Below are 19395 nucleotides of genomic sequence, written 5' to 3'. Positions count from 1 at the left end.
AGTCTGTAAAATGACTCAGGGCTCCAACACCCAAAGATCCACTACCCTGATACTATCCCATCCCATATCTGGGTAATTAAGATAGAATATTGTCATATCCTGGATATTATTTGCTAGGCTTGTAAAGACTCTTGTGCCATTAGCCTAGTAATCATCTATAAACCTATGAAGAATAGAATAAACACCAGTCTGTCACCTAGAGTGGTGCTAAAATAATTCAGAAGTTTAGAGTGAACACCAGTCTATATGCTAAAATAAGGAATTGTAGTCTGTTTTCCTCCTAGGCTGAATTTAAGCAGATATAGTGCCAAGGAAAAATAATCATGTCTATCAGCAATCTACATTGAAAAGGAGAAACTGAACAGTGAGTACATAGTCTCAGCCTATCTGCCACCTAGGCTATGTTAATGTGGAGTTGATGTGACAAAAATCAAGTTCAGGCTATCTGCTACACTGAATAACAGATAGATGGTGAAGGTAAACACCAGTATATTGGCCACTTAGAGTGATGTAAATATCAGGTGGCAGATAGGCTGATTTACATTAGAGGGAATGAGAAGGAAAAAGTGATTCAATTTATAAACTACAAACAGAGAATTAAACAAATGAGAGTAATACAAAATAATCTCACTACTACATAGTGGTGTTTGTAATAGTGTAGTGGATTTGTTTCTTAATGTCATTGTTTAGATTAGTGATGTGGATGGCGAAAGGACATTAAGATAGAGAGAGCTATTACAAAGTACATGGATCAGAATCAACGAGGTATGATTGTGAAGGTTGTTGAGGAGATAATTTAGTTGGTTGGATATTTGATGGGCTGATTTGAGGTGCAAGCATTTGTTTGGTTGATTAGAAGGCAGAAAGTGTGCTGTTTAGCTATAAAGGAAACAATATGTGGCAGATGGGAATGGGTTTAGGATGATGAGAAGAACAGGGCTACAGGTCTGCTGTGTACAGAAAGAAAATCATTCATTATCCTTTTCTTTCTATTTCTGGGGTGAATGTTCAGTGGCAAGAAGAACTGTATGTGTTGGCAAAAGTAAAAATGAAAAATGCTGTTAAATGAATAGGGTGGAATATACATTTCTAGCACTATTATTGATGCAGAAACATTACCTGAGTCCTTTTGAAGCAATAAATAAGTTCTAAAAAAGAGTGCCAAAAGATAAATTGACATTTCCCACTACAGTAAAAGTTTTTCAGGTGCAAATATACTGATACTTGAAAATCCATTTAAAGTGATACTAAAGACAATCAGCTTGACAGTTAATCCAGTTAAACAAAAAGGTGAGCAAGAGCATACAGAGAAAGTTAGACTATGAAACATGGATACTGATGGATAAACATAGATTGTGTGGGAAAATAATACAGGTTTATTGGGAAAAAGATGGTTATTTATGTGAACAGTTTCTGCATCATAATGACTTGGAAAATCATGCTTCTCATTGAATGCCTGTACAAGACAATAAGGTTATTCTATTAATGAGTTCAAACTTGTTAGAATTTTCACCTAATGTATTACTGTAAAGGTAAAATTTGGACATGGGGTCTGGTAAGCAATTGTTTTTTTATTCCATAGATCGGTAAATATTCATGGCAAAATCTTGGAATGAGGAACTTTAATAAATAAGTTTTGAGGTAAAATTCATTGCACTGGTTTAGAATATTTATTTCATTTGTACGAAAATGTTAATATTATATAAGAGTTATTTTTTTCTCCAATAGTATTTTATTAGTTTATATAAGAGGTAATAAACAACAAAGGAATAACATTACAAACAAGAAAAGTTCAAGCACAATAAAGACATAGTTTGAGAATAATTGTTTAAACATTATATACCTCTCATAAACATAAACTATAAAAACTATGTACAAATATACACATATAATACTACCGCAAACTCTGAGGAAAAAAGCCAAGTAGTTCTAGTATGAACTTAAATACCTGAAATAGTAAGGGGGGATGTACCAAGTCTCACAAAATGAATCTTATTATCAGATTTAATACTTAGAAGATTATTCAATCTCCTATTGCTCTGAGTTTTTGGTCCTGCCTAAGATCGCTGCGGTGTTGATTCCAGTCATTAGAAAATAGTAGTACATTTTGATGTTTAGAGACCACCATCAATTTATAAGTGTTTGATAGCATGCTTTTTTCTTTGTTAGGTTATTTATAACTTCTACAACTCTAATTATATCACTTTCAATGTTAGGTTCATCCACAACAATTGTTGTTACAAGTTCTCTAATTTGACGTAGAATAATATGTTTCTGACCAAGTTTTAGTTCACATCTCAGTTCATGTAGTGATTTCTCTTTATGCCTGTGTATATCCCATACAGTATAACCTTTGATTAAAGGGTCATTTGATAAACTGATCATTTTATTGTTTAGTCTGATGTTAGGGTTCATATGAATTGCTTGAAAAAAGGGGAGGGCTCTATCTAACTCCATACACTTTATTCAATTTTGAAAAATCTTAACTTTTTTCTTCAGAATGCTATTTATAGAAGAGCTATTTAAACTTATGGCCATTAAGTAGTGGAGGGCTTTGGGATTAAAGTTATTACCCCTTACATGGTTGTGCCAAATTTTAACCCTAATTTATAATTAGATTAACTCTATTTGCACATATGATCCAGTAGCAGAGATGAAAATCTGGCAGGCTTTGTCCTCCTTTTTGTTTGGGGTAGCTTAATTTGTGATAGCTTATCCTAACTGTTTTTGGGAACCAAATGAAATTGGCTAATTCCTTACAGATTCTTTTAAGAAATTGTAAGGGGTGACCAAATTTAAAGCATTAAACTGATACAATAATTTAGGTAAAACACTCATCATGATAACTGCTGTTTTAGATAAAAGGGATACATTTATTTGATACAATCTGTGGAGATCCTGTAAGATGCCTGCCCATATTTTCATAAGATTGTTCTGATACATGGATAGAGAGGTATGTTCAAATTGTATCCCTAGGTACCTAAAGGAGTATTCTAATATGAAGGGAGATTCCATAAATAGATATTCTTTATGGTGTACTGGATTAATAGGGAAGAGAAGTGACTTATTTTGGTTAACTTTATAGTTCGAAATTTTTGAAAATCTGTCAATTGTATCAGTCTCTTAATATCAGCAATATATATACTTAAATCATCTGCATAAGCAGATAAGCTTACTTTAACATTTATAGTTTTAGGGATGGAATGAAATGTGGCTTGGGAGATGGAAAGTAGCAGAGGCTCAAGGTACAAGTTAAAAAGATGGGGTGATAGGTTTAGATAAAGTCTTATTAATGTAGATGTAGATATATGTTTTATTAAATGGGGTTTCAATAAAATTAATGAATCCTTTGGGAATGTTGAATTGAGCCATAGTTGCAAATAAGAACTTCCAGCTTACTCTGTCAAAAGCTTTACAAGCATCAAGTACTAATCCATATCTCGGGTCCTTTACATTTTTATTGAGATGTAACATAGCATCTAACGTTAAAGTATTATCCCATGTCTGTCTAACATAAAACCAGTTTGTTCAGGGGTGATTATCAAAGGCATAACTTTTTTCAGTCTTTCGGCTAAGATTGATGACAACAGTTTTATGTCTACATTAAGTAAGGATATTGGTCTATAGTTATGTGGACTAGATCTGTCCAAGCAATTTTTGGGCATAAAGAGTGTTTTAGAATTGTATAAATGACAGTCAGATATACTGTATGCTTTAATGTAGTTATATACTTTCAATAAAATAGATGGTTGAATATTATAAATTTTTGCTACTGATTTCATATATTTTATTTTTTTTTCCCTCCTTGGTTCAGGTCAGTTGTACATAGTGTATATAAAGGTTTATAATACTTGTTTATTGATGATTGTATTGTTAAACATTATATTATATGGGAAATAAAAAATTATTTGAAAAAAAATAAAATAGATGGCAGGATCTGGTTAAATGTTGTATAAAATTCCATCCAAACCAGGAGCTTTACTCCCTTTCAGTCTCCCTGTGGCATCAATTATTTCTTGTTATTTAAGAGGAGCATCTAGGATTTCTGTATGATTCTCTTTTAATTTAGGGAATTCAAAATTATAAAGAAAATCTGTAATCTCTTCATAAGAAGATTGTTGATTATTCAGGCCACATAATTCCGAATAAATCTGATGAAATAATTCTAGTATTTGAGTATCTGTTTCATAGACCTCATCTTGGTAATGAAGTAATGAAATCCTGGCTGTTTCTTGTCTATTTGCAATAATTCTAGCCAAAACTTTAGATGGAAGTTGTGCCCATTCTGAATATTTAGCTATGCATCTTAGTTCATACATGGAGTAATTGTATTGGTGTAGTTTGTATAATTGTCTTTTGGTATTATTTATTACATTTTTAATATCAGGGTTTGGTTTAATTTGAGATTTCTGTTCTAAATCCATCAAATCAGTGACTAGTTTATTTTCTTTTTCCTTTACTATTTTTTTGAAATATGTAGCTTTCTGTATAATAACCCCCCTCATCTGTGCTTTGCAAGCAGTCTATTGAATATCATATGGGATATTTATACTCTCCATAACATTATCCAAATGTATTAAGATATCTGATAACTCTCGAACTACCTCTGATTTAAATAATAGATTATTTAAGGACCAATTACAATTTCTGACCCTCTTTGCTAGTTTATTAGGAAAGTTTAATTTCAGGGTAATTCTTGAGTGATCTGAGAAGTGCCTTGGTTCCGCATAATATTTGATATCCCCCTCTACCAAAGACTCGGAGACAAGGAAAAAAATCTATCGTTGACCATGTATTATGACACTTAGAGTAATATGTGTATAGACCCCTCCTCTCCTGTCCTTTCCCAAATGAGATAGGGTCTACCCAACATAAATCAACCATAAGTTCACCAAGGTCAATTGACGCTTGAAAATTTTGTGAGAGGGGGTTACTGGTACGATCTATCCCTGGATCAATAACTGCATTCCAATCCCCACCTACAATGTGCTCATGTTCAGGAAATTTACTTAGGATATTGTGAATTTCTAAAATGAAATCCTGTTGTTTCTGGCAAGGACCATAAACATTAAGAAAGAAGGTTGGTTTTCTATTGGATGGGTTTATAGCTGTAAAATAACATAATCTACCTCTTTCATCTGAGCGCTGATCAATAATTGCTTGCTGAAAAGATATTTTAATAATAATAGTTACTCCTTTTGATTTGGAGTTGTTCCCTGCTGGAATTATTTCTTTATAGGTTCATAGGTTCATACTAGGCTATCTGCCCTAGGGCATTTATAAGCCTAGCCAAAGTGTATTTGGCTTCTGCCTCCTTATTAGATTAGCCTACTATGCCTCTGTAAAGTAGGTCACAGAAGGTACCATTTTAAGATTAGTTTACTGGGCCTCTGTCTAGCAGGGACATAGAAGAGATCCCAGGGGTGAATTTGCGATTTCCCATCCACGCGTCCAGATTTCGCTTGAAGAGGGTCAGCGAGGGGCTATATCTAACATGAACTGGGATTCTATTCCAGAGTGAGGGGAGCCTCTGGGAAATGAATCTGTCCCTCCAGCATGTCCTATTTATTTTTGTGTTGAGGTTTAGGTCCCTGGAGCGTGTAGCTCTAAGGGACTTGGATTTTTTGAGGTGGAGCATGTCCATTAATTCTGGGTTTGACATGGCTTTGTATGTCAGGCATAGATCGCCTCCTAGTAGGCAGTAAGCAACTGAGTAGAGCTGGAGTTTCTTTAGTCGAGCTGCATAGGACATCTGTTTGTAGCCCATGATCCTCTTGGTGAGGTACTTTTGGGGTCTCTCCAGTTGGTGCAGGTGTCGGGTAAGGTACATCCCAAAAGGGGCGTTGTATTCAATTATGGGCCTGATGAGTGACAAGTAAAGGGGCACAATGACCTCTCTTGATCTAGATGCGAACCCTTTTGTGATAAGGTTGGTTATATAGAAGGTCTTTCTAACCACTTTGGCAACGTGATTATCAAAGGAGAGATTACTATCTACGTTGGTCCCCAAATCTCTAATTACTTCTTCCGTACTTAATGGATTACCATCTATGTGGTAATTTGTGGGCACCTTGTTTTTCCCAAAGGGGATGACTATGCACTTTTTGGCATTTAGATTGAGGCCGTGGCTCTGGCACCAAGCATCCATCTCTGTGATACCCTTTTGGAGGATGCTTGTGACAGCTGGAGATTCGATTATGGCCCCCAGTTTGTAGTCATCTGTGAACTTTGTCAGCCATAATCCCCCCGTGTTAACCTGAACCTCAGAGAAGTATATAATGAACAAGTGAGGTCCCAGAACTGAGCCCTGTGGGATGCCACTTGTAACTGGCTTGGATTCGGACATGGCACCTGCGATTCTGACCATGTGGGTTCTATCTCTGAGCCAGTTTGCAACCCATCTTGTGATATAGGGGTTGATATTTAAGCTTATTTATGATGCCTGAGTGGGGTATTGTGTCGAAGGCTTTTGCGATGTCCAGGTAGGCTGTGTGGACTACCTTGCCCTCATCTATGGCTTTGGTAACTGTTTCAAAGAAATCAACTAGGTTTAAGAGGCAAGATCTGCCCTTAACATAGCCGAATTGGGTAGGGTCCAGTGTCTGGAGGCTCCCAATGTCTTTGTTTATGAGTTTCATTGATAATATGTTCCATAGCTTTACAGACCAGACTAGTCAGGCTTATGGGGCGATAGTTTCCGGGGTCCATTGTGGCACCACCTTTGTGGAGTGGGACCACTGTAGCTGTACGCCGTTCTTTGGGTACATATCCTGTAGTAAGGCTAAGTTTGAACAGTGCCTTAATGTGAGGGTTCAGTTCTTCTTGGAGCTCGTGTAAGACATAACCTGGGACACCGTCCGGTCCCATAGATGCTGTGTTTTTTGCTTTGGAGAGGGCAGCTTTCACCTGTGCATCTGTGATGTCAGGGAGGTTACATTCAGTTGGGATAGGCATTTGCTCCTTTGGGGGGGAAGGAGGGGAGAAGTTTGCGCTGAATCTCTCTGCCAGGATGTTGGCTATGTCTGTAGGTTCGGTATATTTTGTACCATTATGCAACAATTCAGAGCATATCTGGGAGTTTCCACCCATGTTCCTGACATAACTAAAGAAGGCCTTGTGATTATCTTTAGTGTCTAGGGAAATTTTTCCTTCAAAGCTGGCCTTTGATGATTTTATGAGGGATCGAAGTTTCTTGTTAATACTGATCAGAGATGCCTTCCCTTTTTGGGATTTTGCTCTGTCATGTAGTACCTTCCTCCTTCTGTTGTATAGCTTATTTATGGCCGGGGTCCACCAGACTGGTCTCCTGTTTTTGGAGGAGTGAGTCTTGGTTTTATTTGGGATAGCACGATCCATGCATTCCTGCAGGTGCTCATAAAATGCATTTGTAAAGGATTCTGTGGATCGGGCTGTATTATCCTCTGGCCCAGGGGCTTTGAAGGATTCCACCTCAGTCTTGAGAAGTGCAAAGTTGGCCTTTGATGATTTTATGAGGGATCGAAGTTTCTTGCTAATACTGATCAGAAATGCCTTCCCTTTTTGGGATTTTGCTCTGGTATGTAGTAGCTTCCTCCTTCTGTTGTATAGCTTATTTATGGCCGGGGTCCACCAGACCAGTCTCCTGATTTTGGAGGAGTGAGTCTTGGTTTTATTTGGGATAGCACGATCCATGCATTCCTGCAGGTGCTCATAGAATGCATTTGTAAAGGATTCTGCGGATTGGGCTGTATTATCCTCTGGCCCAGGGGCTTTGAAGGATTCCACCTCAGTCTTGAGAAGTGCAAAGTTGGCTTTTGAGAAATTCTTTACAGTGATTTCCTTGGCTGGGGGTGGGGACGGGATATGGATGTCCAGGGAAATTTGTTTATGGTCTGATCTTACCAATGAGGGGTTTACCTCTGGTGTGGAATATGGAGTCCCCATGTTGGTGATGACCAGGTCCAATATGTTGCTCCCTCTTGTGGAAGTGGCGACCAGTTGTTCCATTGCGTTAGTTTATAAATTCAAGGAACCGTTGGGCGAGGGTGTTTGGGCTTGAGTAGTTTTCCCAGTCAATGCTTGAGTAGTTGAAGTCACCCAATAACATAGTGTTTGGAGAGACCTTCATATTCTCCAGTGTTCTCAGGAATGCCAAGTGGGGTTTCTGTAATAGGGAGGGTATTCTGTAGCAGGCTACAAACTGAAAGGCAGTTTTGCCCGCTGTTAGTTGCACATGGATGGTTTCCGATGCTTTGTGCAGTGCCACTAACCTGGAGGTGTAGGTATTTTTGATGAATATAGATACTTCCCCGCCTTTTGTGCTTCGGTCCGAGTTTTGGGACTGAAACGCATGGTATGAGTTATAACCTGGTAGTGCTGGGGTGCTCTCAGGAGCCTTGAACCAGGTTTCTGTTACTGCACAGACATCGATTTTCTCCATACTGAGGAGAGCCTCGAGTGTGTGCATCTTGAGGTTTAGACTTCTGGCATTGAGTAGCATTACCTTTAGTTTTTTTATCCTTGGGTCATCTATGGATGTGGGTTTGTCCTTTGAGCCTTGCCTAAAAAAGGCACTATGGGGGTGGCAAGAGCCTTGGCCAGTATACGAAAGCCTAAGGGTGACAGGTGCAAGCCGTCCCTAGCAAAGTAACGTGGCTTGTCGAGCATGCCATCCCAGGCTGACAGACACTGGATCCCCTTTGAATGACACCAATACTTTAGCCAATTGTTGAAACTGATCATTTTATCTTTATACTGTGGCATCATTCTTGGTGAGGGCAAGATGCTACTCAAGGTCAGGGTCATACCAGCCTGGGCTACATGGTCAGAGAGCTCCTCTATGTCTCTTTTCATGTAGTCCAGGGAGGTACATTTCATGTTATTCACATCAGCATGGACAATGACAGAGTCATACTTGTACTTGCTTTGGAGTGACCTGAGTGCTTGCGTTATGTGGTGGATCCTGACACCCGACAGGCAGCTTACAGTGACCTTCTCCTTGTTCAGTCAGTGTGTCGGACAATAGAGTCCCCCATGGCAAGTGTATTTGGTGTGTTGTTTGGCCTTAAGAGCTGTGACTGTGAGGCACACTGATTTTTGAGATATGTGATTTGTGGGTATTGTTGAGGGGTGGCTGTTGCTTGGATATCTGCTTAGGAGGTCTTGCTGTTTAGGCAGATTTTTATTTAGAGCCTCCAAGTATGTTTTTGTGTGTTTCTGTGTTGGGTATGCAGATGCAATAGGTCTGTGTGAGACTGGATTTGTAGTGTGGGTGGTTACCTTTTCCTCCTGACTGACTGTGCCAGTCTTGGGTTGAGAGAACTCTGCCTCCAGTTTGGCTGTGTAACTGCATTTCTCACATGTATTGGAGTTTGTTGGAAGGAGGAGAGGGTTTTCTGTGTACATAAGGCAATTGTAACATTGCCTCAAAATTCCCAGATTCACCAGCTGGACTGGAGAGTAACCTTTAATCCATTTATTATTTAAAACTCCTTTCCAATCCTCTCTAAGCATGTGTGTTTCTTGTAAAAAAACATATATGTGCCTCCAATTTAAAAATTAGATGCATCAACAGATTTTTTTTTTTATTTTTATCTTGCAACGTCCTCACATTCCATGAATCTATAGTCCACATTCCCAGGACTTAATCCGTGAGATGATTATTACAATTAATGATTTGTGGCATTTATCAACTACAAGGCTTCAAAAATTTTTGATAAATGCAATGAACATAAAGGCAGAAAACAGGGGGGTATGAAATAGCATGTGTACAGCAGTAGCATCAAACTCTTTCAGCACCGATCCTGTGCCTACCCACCCGCCCTAATTGATTGAAAGAGTATAAGAAGATAAGGTTACAGACGCAGACATTAACAAGCGTCTTTTAACTCGGGAGATTATGTAACCTATCCATAGCATGATAAATACTTCTTCTAACAATGTAATCACTCCAAAACCTTTGCACAAAGGCAATACATTTCCTAGAATCATCATCCCTTACCCTTTAAAAATAAAAAACCCATTTTTTTCCTAGTGAAAATAAAGTAAAATGTAGCCACAGCACTGTTTATTGAGTATATAGTACAATTAGTCCCTTTTATTGACAGCATTGCACTTGTGGTGATCAGAATTAGGTATACTGCTTACAGATAAAATTATTTAGGGTGTGTAGTATAAGGATACTACTTTACATGGGGAGCCTGATGTACATTATGCACAAAGGTAATTGACCTAAGTGTAACCAGGGATGGTTTAGAAATTTGACAAGGAAGGAATCAGAATTTACCATATTATAACGTATTATATCATCACTGTTTAGCCTTAGAAGGGGGTTGTGTAAAACTCCCTCACCCCAGCAACAATAGTACAACCTCAGCTAGTAGATAAATTGACAGTCACCTCAAACTATTATATTGGCAAAGGCTGAAAAAAAAAGTTTAAACAAAGAATTTATTACACAAAGGTTATAAAACATGTACTCGTTATTTAAGCACCACCAATTTAGCATTTTAATTAATCTAAAACATAATTTTCTATAAATTGAAACAATACATATGTGACCATACTTCTCTGTGTTCGGCTGCATTCTTATATTCAAAATCATAGTGTTTGCTTGTAACAAACTAACATTAACAACCATCACCGTAGAGAATATAATGCACATTGAAGTAGATCCAAACTGAAACAGAAAGATTGCATGTTTTTTTCTTTTTGTTTTAAAGTCTACTTTCAACTTATACATAAAAGTCAGAAAAACAACCTTGGAGGTTGAAAGTAATTCTTAGTTACAGCTATCTTCCACAAAAGTTGTCAGACATCTGTACTGATTTTGTTTTTGGGACCTCACTACAAGATGTACAGTAACTGCTGAAAAATATTTTTCTTTGAAGATCTTTATCTTAAGAGTTGAAGCTCTTGCTTTGAACAAGTCAGATGAAACGTGCTGGACATGGGAACTTCGGCAGCCTTTTCATGTGTATATCTCTTTGAGGGAGGGCTTAGGAGCTAAACGAGGAAGTTGTAACTTAAGGTTAGATCGACCTCCCAACAAGAGCTAACAACTATGTTCCTAGAAGGGCCACTTCCTGTCTGTCGAACATTTCCGGATATGCTTTATAAAGTTTATAATTTTGAGGTCTGACTAGAACTATTTCCATCATTACTGGCATGTACAACCAGCAACAGCCAGCAGAGAGAGGCTAACACTCGCATATCTGCCCACAAGGAAAATCATGCCTCTGGGGCTTTACCAAAGCATTTCAAGAAAATAGCCTTGGCTTCTTTAGGTGAGTCTGCAACTAACTTGATATCATTATGTATGAAACTTAGCATATTTGGGTAGCACATTTGGAACTTAATTTTTCATGTTATGAGTTCCGCACAATAAGGAGAAAGCTTATGATGTTTTCTTTAATGGCTAATGGGAGATCTTGCAATAAGGGTGTGTTGTGGCCATTCCATGTGATCTCTTTTTGCTTTTTGGCTGCCGATAGCACTCTTGTACATCGTGGAAGTTGAGCAGCTTGACATATATTTGCCTAGGGGAATCAGCGTTTTGCCTAGTATGTAGGGCCCTATGAGCTTTCTCAATGACAACTCTGATGGCATTTGTTCTGGTTTTCAGAATAAACTTGAATAGTTGCAAGATGGTCTCAGTTAGCTGATTATTAGTGTAGGATTCTGGTAGACCTCTTATTAATATGTTGTTTCACTGGCTTCTCGCTTTCAAATCGATAATCTTCTGTTGAATGTCCAGTAATGCAGAGTTTTTGGTGCCTTTAGTAAAGTTATCTGAAGTTCATTATTTTTAGCACTCTCCTCTATGTTATCCATATGCTCCATAATCTGGTTAATTTTTTTACCAAAGCTGGATAGCTGTTTGGAAAAATGTTGCACTGCCATCTGAAGTGGCAGCAACACTTCTTTAAGTTCTTCCATGTGGATGTTTGCTTCCGGCTTCTGTTTAGTATTAGATTTGGTAGCATCTAGCTGTTTGTTTATTCTGTGTCTTTTAGAAATAGTCTCCTTACCCGGGAAGGCTATTGCAGATAGTTTAGTATTACTGGTTTGTATCTCCATGTTTTCAGACTATTTCGACATTTCCTTACAGCAGTAATGTTTTCTGATTTTTTATCCTGTGTTGTGCTTATTTCAGGCCTGGAATTTACACGTGGTGGATAGTTTCCTGGTTGTATTAAGGCTTAGAATCAGAGATAGTCTCCAAGTTTGGATCGGAAACCCCTCATTTAAGTCAGATGCAATTTAAGAATGCATAAGTTAATTGAAGCTTTCTCTTATTAGATGCAGTTGGGTGGATGATTGTCTGATTTTGATAATTTGGGTAGCAGTCTCATGGAGAAGGTGTTCATAGGATGTCCGCCATCTTGGAATCAATATTATATATGAGTTAGATTAAGCAAAGGTGTAATCTTATGACTGAATACAGATTAATCTGAGATGTAATCTACATATCACACTTTTTGAAACTTTGAAATACTGTAAAATATAGTAAAGCATATAAAACATTCAGTACAAGTTTTGAAATGGAATATGGACTGTGAACCATATGAGATAACATTTTTGAAACTATGATAGGACAATGATCGCATTCATTGTAACTGTAATATATCACAAGGGGTGTAATCACTATGGGTGAATGCTCATTTTTCTGTTTTTCTGGCTGCCAGCAGCTCTGCGTGCAAGATAATGGTACAGAGATGTCCATAAAATTTCCCTTTCCCTGCCATTGTATGATTCTAAATTGGTATATATAATTAGGAGGGGTGTGGGGTGTGAGGGAGATCACCGCCCCACATAAAATATGACTTTTGCTTTCAGTTTTTATATTCAAACTAAAAGATTGATCTTTTTCTACTCTCTTGGGCATTCAGTAATACCTTAGGTAATCATCTCAAGATATGGTTTAGTATTACATGTGGAAATGTGAATGAGGTTGGTTTTCCAACTGAATTAAATCAAGAAATGTTCATTGCTATGTGTGCCTAGGGAAATAAAAGATCAGTAAGGCACATTTAGAAGATCTTAATAACCCTTGAGTGGGGAAAATGTCCAAAGAAATATTTTAACATTAAGGCAGATAATATGAAAACAATCTTTGAAAAAGAGGGTGGTAGACCAGAAAACATAATTATATTAAGTACAGACAGGAACAAAGTATTTTTTCTGTGAAATTTATGGAAGCTGTTGATATATACCCCATAGCTACATGTGTGGTGAAAAGACTAATAGAACATGCGGTGCAACTGAGCATTTCAACTGTAACAGTGAGAATGTGCTTTATGCAGCTGCTTGCAATCCTGTTCTGTCTTTTATGTAGGGAGTACTGACCGCAAGTTTCTGACAGGGAATTTGAGAATGTGCTTGTTCTATTAGGAGAAATTAAATGTGCAGTGCACTATGTAATCATTCAACACACTGTATGAATTTTAAAGATTTCTGTTTCATACACTTGGTGAAATTAAGCAGGCCATGAGAGATAGGGACATGAAGTTATTTTATTTATTTACCAGGAAAGTCCAACTTAGACAGAACCCATTTTCAGTAGAGGCCTGGGAAAATGGTCCCGACACTTCGTTGGAATGGGGAAGGCAACAAGCAACCTGAGGAAACCCACATAAACACAGGAGGACATGCAGACTCTGCACAGAAGGCAGCCCAGCTGAGAATTGAACCAGAGAACATCTCGCTGTTAGGTGACAGCACTAACTGAGGACATGCAGACTCTGCACAGAAGGCACCCAAGCTGAGAATTGAACCAGAGAACATCTCGCTGTTAGGTGACAGCACTAACTGAGGATATGCAGACTCTGCACAGAAGGCAGCCCAGCTGAGAATTGAACCAGAGAACATCTCGCTGTTAGGTGACAGCACTAACTGAGGACATGCAGACTCTGCACAGAAGGCAGCCCAGCTGAGAATTGAACCAGAGAACATCTCGCTGTTAGGTGACAGCACTAACTGAGGACATGCAGACTCTGCACAGAAGGCAGCCCAGCTGAGAATTGAACCAGAGAACATCTTGCTGTTAGGTGACAGCACTAACTGAGGACATGCAGACTCTGCACAGAAGGCAGCCCAGCTGAGAATTGAACCAGAGAACATCTCGCTGTTAGGTGACAGCACTAACTGAGGACATTTAGACTCTGCACAGAAGGCACCCAAGCTGAGAATTGAACCAGAGAACATCTCGCTGTTAGGTGACAGCACTAAATGAGTACATTTAGACTCTGCACAGAAGGCAGCCCAGCTGAGAATTGAACCAGAGAACATCTCGCTGTTAGGTGACAGCACTAACTGAGGACATGCAGACTCTGCACAGAAGGCAGCCCAGCTGAGAATTGAACCAGAGAACATCTCGCTGTTAGGTGACAGCACTAACTGAGGACATGCAGACTCTGCACAGAAGGCACCCCAGCTGAGAATTGAACCAGAGAACATCTCGCTGTTAGGTGACAGCACTAACTGAGGACATGCAGACTCTGCACAGAAGGCAGCCCAGCTGAGAATTGAACCAGAGAACATCTCGCTGTTAGGTGACAGCACTAACTGAGGACATGCAGACTCTGCACAGAAGGCAGCCCAGCTGAGAATTGAACCAGAGAACATCTCGCTGTTAGGTGACAGCACTAACTGAGGAAATGCAGACTCTGCACAGAAGGCAGCCCAGCTGAGAATTGAACCAGAGAACATCTCGCTGTTAGGTGACAGCACTAACTGAGGACATGCAGACTCTGCACAGAAGGCAGCCCAGCTGAGAATTGAACCAGAGAACATCTCGCTGTTAGGTGACAGCACTAACTGAGGACATTTAGACTATGCACAGAAGGCACCCAAGCTGAGAATTGAACCAGAGAACATCTCGCTGTTAGGTGACAGCACTAAATGAGGACATTTAGACTCTGCACAGAAGGCAGCCCAGCTGAGAATTGAACCAGAGAACATCTCGTTGTTAGGTGACAGCACTAACTGAGGACATGCAGACTCTGCACAGAAGGCACCCAAGCTGAGAATTGAACCAGAGAACATCTCGCTGTTAGGTGACAACACTAATCACTGCACAACTGTGCCACATCAAATTGGTGTATAGAAAAAAGTTACACTGGCAGCTAAAGCAGGTTACAAACAATACTCCAAAAGCACAAACCTTTAGACAGTATTACTCAGTAAAACCAGTACTATATGGAATAAATTCTACAGATCCATAAAACAGGACATTGAAGTATTGCCAGGGGCAGAGCAATAACTCCAAAAGAAGGGGAAAGGGAAGTAGATAGACTAAAAAAAGAAAGTGAGAAAATGGAAGAAAAGAAAAATGAAAAACATACGACATACAAGAAAGCCAGAAGAATGAGAGCAAACGTGAAGAGGTGGAAAGGGAGTAGTGAGGGTGAGATAGTGTAGGAGTTATAATTAAAAGGTCATCTGAAGGACTGAAGGAAAAAACATGAAAAAATACTAACAAAAATGTAGGCTAACAACTGTCATGCCATGAAATGCTAAGGGGCTGTTTCTATTTTAAAGCAAATGTTGGTTAATAAGTGATTTGAAAACTTTAGGAGTTTGCTTTAAACTTAGTATAAGCTATGAAAATATAGATTTATACTATGTAATTCTGGCAAATTGCACATTTTTATTTCTTTGGGATAATGTTAAAGACCTGAAGGGATTGCACCAGTGTAGTGGTTTGTTTGTCTGGAGCAGGAATGTTTTAAAAACAGTATATATTTGCCAAGGTTTAGCTGTTTCACATTAAGATGTAGGAAATCTAGCCATTGGAGTTGATGTATTGCCCCATAATAACTGCACTGGGAGAGGAAACATGCAGGAAATCAGGCTGCTTCCATTTGAAAATGACAGTAACATACAGATTTGTGAAGATATAAAACAAATACTAGAGGAATGGAGAAAAGAACACAGTGTCTTTGGACAACCATGCAATGTGCAGAAATAAGATATTGGCAAAATGACTCATTCATAGTCTCGGTGAGCTTTGTAGGCTGCAAATAACGTGATATTTAGTTGCTTATCAATGATGAAGCCTGCGGTCTTATTACAGTACTATTACCAGAGTCATTCCTTTCAATCTATGCTTTCTAAAAAAATATATATCAGTATTAGAAGAGGTTTTATTTAAGCTAGAAAGTCTGCCTGCTTGTTTGCAAAATGCTTAAATAAATAATGATCTGAGAAAATAAGAGAGAATTTGAATATCACTAGGCTTCCTTATACTGAATATCTTCTGTCATTCTTACGTATCACACGACAAACTGAGAAAGTCATCAGTGTACTGAACTTGCCTGGCTTTGCAAACAGGTCCCTTCATATGGTTTAGAAAAGCTGTGAAAAGAATAGTGCATGGCTTATGCTACATCTCCTTTCCACTGGAGGGTTTTTTGGGAATGATTAAGAGCTGAAGGCCCTTTCAGTAGGAGGTTGTCACTAACAGTGTGAAATACCTTTGAACAATGAAAACTTATATACCATCGACATTGCCCTAATGTTTTGAGCATGCACACATTGAATAAGATCCAGGAGGACAGCAATTGTGTTAGTGTGAACTAAAACTATGCAGTGCACAAGAGCAGCATAGTTCCAAACATCAGGAATTTCGCTTTTATGCCTGCAGTCATGTATAATACTAGTGACTTCCCTGTCAGTGTAGGAACATATGGCTATTATGAAACTGAGGAGATAGATTTTCTGTAGCTGTTGAGCACAGAATGTATATTGTCAACATATTTTTATGAAATTAAATGCTTACATTGGAACAAAACGATTGGTTGATGCAAAGTATACAAAGATGAGCCAACGAGCCATTCCCAAGGGAGAACATTGTTGGGATAGACTGGGATTATGCAACTTTTTATAGTGTGAAAAACTGGCGTTTATATTCAAATATCCATCTAGATTTAATAAGGTTATTTGATGAGCCAGAAACAAGTATCTTTTAAACTTATTAGGCAGGTTTTAGACTCTTTCTTGTGCAGCTATGTAAAAGGCAAGTGGAGGAGGAGCTCCACTTTTATATGATACGCCTTCCTTATTCTATTACCCTGTGTCATCATCATCCTCCTCCTCTTCCTCCTCCTCATCCTCCTCCTCATCATCAGTTTAAGGTTCTCAGTGAGCTTGAACGTGCACATTGAGATAGATGTGATGTAGCACTGGCAAGCCGACACACACTCAAAAGCAGGAATTAAGTGAGAAAGGCTGAAGTGCATTGCATTTATTGATAGCATTACGATCTGTGTATCTTGCTGTAGCATTCCTGGTTGGAGCCTAAAATTATTTTGTTCACCACACTATTATACATGGGGAGAGCACTAATATCATCCACATGACCAGTCCTACTAATTACCAGCACATTTATGGAAAAATGTCCCAGTCTTCAGATTTAGGCTACAAGGCATTATGGAATTAACTTTGGTAGGAGCCAAAACTAGGCTACTACCACCAATACATTCTTCACTGTGAAAACACATTTGCAAGTCTCTGAAAAGTTTTGGTATTCTTAGTAAAGGGTACAGAAAATGAAACATTTACAAGCAGGGTCCAGGAAAAAAAACATTTATATATTGCCTGTGTCCATTAGAGACATAGGTGTCAAACCAGAGATGAATTTCCTGTTCTTCATCCAGTCATCCAAATTACACTTGACTTGGATTAGGGAGAAACTCTGTTTCACATGGATGGGGAGCCTGTTCTAGAGAAGGGGTAGCCTCGGGGATACATACCTGTCTCTCCAGCAGGTCATTTTTATATCACATCAAGGTTTAAGTCTTTGGCATGGGTAATTCTGGTGCTTTTTAATTTTCATATATGCAAGAGGCTCATCAGGGTGGGATCCAACAATGCCTGGTATGCCAAGCATATATCTCCCCTCAACAGGCAATAGGAGAATGAATACAGGGATAGGGCTTTGAGGTGGTCTGCAGAGGATGTGTTAGTTATGCATTGTATGCTTTTAGTGCAGAACATCTGTGCACATTACAATTGTTGGATGTGCACAGTTTGGGACATACTAAAGGTAGCATTGTGCAATGATAGTTTTGATGAATGCTAAATACAGTGGAACAATGACCTCCTTGGACTTAGGCACCACACCTCTGTTTATAAGTTGCACAGCATAGAATCAATGCCTTATTATTCAGACATGTGATGGTCAAAGGCTAGATTACTGTCTATGTATGTCTCCAAGTTCTTAACTACAGAGTCAACTCTTAGGGGTGTGCTGTCAATATGATAGTTACCAAGTTTATATAACGTCCCATAGGATACTACTATGTATTTATTGGCACTTAGTTTTAGTCCATGGCTCTGACACAAGTTATTTGCCTGTGTCAGCCCTTTCTGGAGAGCATTAGTGTCACTGGGGGATTCTATGACAGCTCCTAAACTGCAACTGTCTGCAAATTCGATCAGCCAGAAGCACTTGGCATTGGTCTTGACTTTAGTGAAGTAGATGACAAAAAGGAATGATCCCAGAACTGATCTCTGAAGAGCTCTGTTTGTGACTGGCCTCTTTGAAGTGTTGGACTCCCCAGTTCTAATTTCCTGCATCCTGTCTGTGAATCAGCTAACTATTCAATAGGTGACATAAGGATTTATACCTAACCTCATTAATTTTTTAACAATACCCTGTTGGGATATTATGTCAAATGCCTTGGCCAGGTCAGTCTATGCAGTGTGAACTGTTTTGCCCTTGTACATTGCTTTGTTGACATTCTCAAACAAGACCACCAGGTTGAGTAGGCATGACCTGTTCTAGATAAAACCAAGCTTAATTGATTCCAGTGTTTGGAGGTTTCCTGTTTCATTATTGATCATTTCCATGATAATGCTTTCCATGGCTTTGCATATGAGATTACTGAGACTTATAGGTCTGTAGTTTCCATTGTCCATGTGCAGACGGATGACGGTTGCTGTTCTCCGTTCATGATGGACGAAGCCTGTTTGGAGCCTGTGGCGAGCTAGAGATTCCAAAGGGCTTGATAGGTCATGTTTTATGCTATTTAGAAGCCAACTGGGATATTGTCTGGGCCCATCGAGGCAGTGTTCTTGGCCTTAGAGAGAGGGCATTGAAGACTTGTTCCCTAGTGATAGTAGGGAGAGTTATATTTGATAGCATTTCCTGAGAAGAGGCTGAGAGGGAGAGAGAGTACAGTTAGAGCTGAATTTGTCTGTCAGTAGGTTGGCTATATCTTCTGGATGAGGAAATGGCTCCATTAACAATGAGCTCTGCATGCAATTGTGTATTGCCTTTGAAGCTGTGGACATAGCTGAAGAATGCATTGTGGTTGCCCTTGGCCTCGAATGCCATTTTTACTTGCAATTTGGCTTTGTTGTTCTTTATTTGTTCCATGAGCTCTTTGTTTAGTTTGAGAGCTTTTATATCCT

Source organism: Protopterus annectens, chromosome 12.part0, assembly GCF_019279795.1.
Source record: "Protopterus annectens isolate FY-2018-M chromosome 12.part0, PAN1.0, whole genome shotgun sequence".
Lineage (NCBI taxonomy): Eukaryota > Metazoa > Chordata > Ceratodontiformes > Protopteridae > Protopterus > Protopterus annectens.
Note: the sequence above shows the minus strand (reverse complement) of the source record.